The following is a 2,933-nucleotide window of genomic DNA, read 5'->3' as shown; positions in this document are numbered from 1 at the left end:
AAAAAAAAAAAAAAAAGGAGACGAAATGGAAATCCTAGAGGAATGTAATGGCTCTCGGGGACAGTGCCCCTGAAGCTTCTGACCGCAGAAGACATGATGAAGGTGGAGAGGGGCTGCAGGAAGGGGCTGGTATTCTACCCAGAATTGGGGGTAGTAAAGCACAAACCCTTCCTCTCTCCCCTGGGACCCACAGGCCTGGCACTGCCCATGCATCTTGCTAATCCTGGCATTTTAGGGCCCTGGAGTCTACACTGCTGCTAGCAAGTATTCTCCAGCAACTGGAGTGGGGACTGACGCATTCCTTCCCCGTGACAGGCCAAGGCCACCCTCACATCTTTGTGGACTCTCAGTCCCAACTGCTGGCAGCCCCAGTTCCAGGAAAAAGGAATATTTCTGCCCCTGGGGGGGGCGGGGGGAGGGAAGGGCTCACACCAGCTGACACAGAAGAGCAGACATGGGTACCGGAACTATGATAGCCCTCTCGCTGATGCCACCATGTGCTCCTGTCAAGTCAAGCCCTTGCTGGACGCCACAACTTCTACTGGACTCCTGTAGCCCCCTCTCTCTAGGCCAGCAAGAGTACCTGCCCCTAGTTCCACATGTCCCAGGGACTCTATGCCACCATGTGCCCACTGGCCTTTTTTCTCCACTAATTCACCCGCACCTACAGCGAGCACGTGGGAGGATGAATGCAATCTACCTATACTGTCTACCGCAGAACTCCCCAAGTCTGCCAAACAGCACACAACCTCTCCGATACCATCCTTTCCCACATATACTGAAATGGAGGCTTCCTCTTGCTCTGAGGAGGGAGAGAGGTAACCCTGAGACACAGTGGACTGGAGCCACACCCACCACCACCACCACCACCACCACCACCACCACCCAAAGACATCAGGCAGGGCTCCCTGCAGCCAGTGAGGCCTTTTTCTCTTCAAGAAGATCAATGCCAGTTCAGCCGCTCCACTCAAAGCAAGTCCATAATTCACTACTGGTGCCTTCAATCACCAGACAGCCACTTACTAAGACTGTATGCCCTACCCTGCACTAGTCTCAAGATCCTTGGGACATGCGGGGGACACTATGAACCAGAAACCAAGCAGACATTCTGGTGCAAGACAGGCCAAGAGGCCTGGTTTCTCCCTGACTTGAGTCTCAGCTCAATCCACAGTCCCATTTATATGGCCCCGAGCTGAGATCCCCTATGGAAGTTCCTTTGAGGAAGCACATCCGCCAGGGGGAAGGGTCTCTGCTTCCTTGCAACGCCCTGTCACGGACACCACGCAGATGTCAGGCTCACAGCCTTTTCCTTACAGCTTAAAGACCCCTAGTCCAGAAGAACTTTTAAATGTTTCCGTATCACTGGCTCCAGTCTCCCCCCCATCACCCTCCGGAAGGGCTGCGCATACCCAGACACATCATCCAGACACCGAGTTTCCACACCAAATCCGCCCCTGCTAGCCCGGGAGAAGTGACTTCAATGTTTGCTTCTTCCTCCCCGTTCCTGGGCCTCAGTGGGTCCCAGTCACAGCTTCCCAAAGCCTGGACAGCTAGTAGTCCCCTGCTATGGAGTTTGGGGGCTCCGTTTCCATGGTGGATGGAGCTGCGGGGCCAGCAGAGAACCCAGCCTGGTTTAAAAGTTCCCAACCCTGGCTCCTAGGAGCGTGTATTTCGGAGTGTGCAGGACGATCGGCGTGAGGTGCTGAGATCCTCGCTTGTGGCTTGTGCGGTGACCGGACTGTGGGTACCAGGCAGATGGGCGTTTGGCAGCGTGGGGTTTTCCCCGCGCAGGCAACTCCCCTCCCGCCCTCCGCCGATCCCCTTCTCCTCCAAAAGTTTGGCGCGCGCTCCGGGACGCGGTCAGCGACCGCCTGGGGCCCAGGAGGCGGTGCCGGGACGCGGGCGCCCCACTTACCCCGGCCGAGCCTCCTCCTCCCGGCGGGCGGATCCGACTCTTCGGAGGCCGGCGTCCAGCCGGGGCAGCATCCGCCCCCAACTGCGCCCTCGGTTCAGAAGATGCTGGGGCCGCGCTCCCCACAGCGCCGGCTCTGCGTCCCGGGCGAGTGCGGGGAGGGAGGCGCGGCCGGGCTGGTCCCCTCGCTGGGCGGGAAGCGGCGCCAGGCGGGCGGTGTCCTAGCTGCAGGCGAACGATCCGTCCTACCCGCGACTCCGTCCCGCTAGCGGCCGGAGGCGGCCTCCTGAGCCGCAGCCAATCCTTTGGGAGCCCAGCGCCTCTCCGCTAGGCTCGCCGCCTCACTCTACAAGCGCACCCGGCAACTTGGGGACGCTCGGTGAAGTTGGCGCGGCCGCCCACCCGGCCTCTCGAAGAGGATGGAGGAGGCGGAGGACTCAGGGAGGAGGGAGGAGCCGGGAGGAAGGGCAGCGCACCCCCTCCCATCCCCCTGGGAGCCTCGCTCTCCTCGACCCCTCTGTGAGCCTTTGTTCCCGACTTAGCTGCGTCCCGGGGGACTCGCCCCGGGCTGTTCCATCCCTACTCTTGAGGACGAGGCTGGGAGGGACTCCCAGCCCCAGGGAAGGGAGTTCAGGGGCGAGGCTTTGAGGAGAGTTGTCCTGCTCGAGCACCCCCATGCTGCTGCCCACCCTGGACATGAGGACCTTCCTGTCCCTCTGAGGATGCTTCCTGGGATTTTGAAAAGCCATCGTACTCCTTCCCTTCCCTGGGCAGCGACAGGTTACAGAAGTGTCCTTGGTGCTTTCCCACAGAGCCCCCAGGACAAGAGGGGCCTTCACCAGGTAGCTCAGAGGGAACTAGAGCCCCTTGGCATTATCTTTAAGATCCCCTTGGACTACTGGCACCTCTGAGGTGGGGATCATGTCACTTCTGAGTGGTGATGAGTGGCAGCCCAGTACTGAGTATTGCTGAGTCTGTAAAAGGGCCAGTTTTGCCAAGACCACTGTAAAGGGCTCAGTGT

General features: G+C 59.8%; 1 protein-coding gene across 2 annotated transcripts in view; it reads right to left on the bottom strand.

Moving 5' to 3' along the window:
• The window catches only part of Chst3 (carbohydrate sulfotransferase 3), a 39,392-nt gene extending 37,082 nt beyond the window's left edge, over positions 1 to 2,310 (bottom strand). For both annotated transcript variants that reach the window (XM_031347473.1, XM_031347470.1), the window contains exon 1: positions 1,916 to 2,310. The gene's annotated coding sequence lies outside the window, so the exon portion shown is untranslated. The remainder of the gene's footprint in view (positions 1 to 1,915) is intronic.
• Between the last annotated feature and the right edge of the window lie 623 nt (positions 2,311 to 2,933).

The sequence above is a fragment of the Mastomys coucha genome, unplaced genomic scaffold (genome assembly GCF_008632895.1).
Source record: "Mastomys coucha isolate ucsf_1 unplaced genomic scaffold, UCSF_Mcou_1 pScaffold3, whole genome shotgun sequence".
Lineage (NCBI taxonomy): Eukaryota > Metazoa > Chordata > Mammalia > Rodentia > Muridae > Mastomys > Mastomys coucha.
The sequence above is the reverse complement of the archived record's forward strand: the minus strand, read 5'-3'. Positions and strand labels throughout refer to the sequence as shown.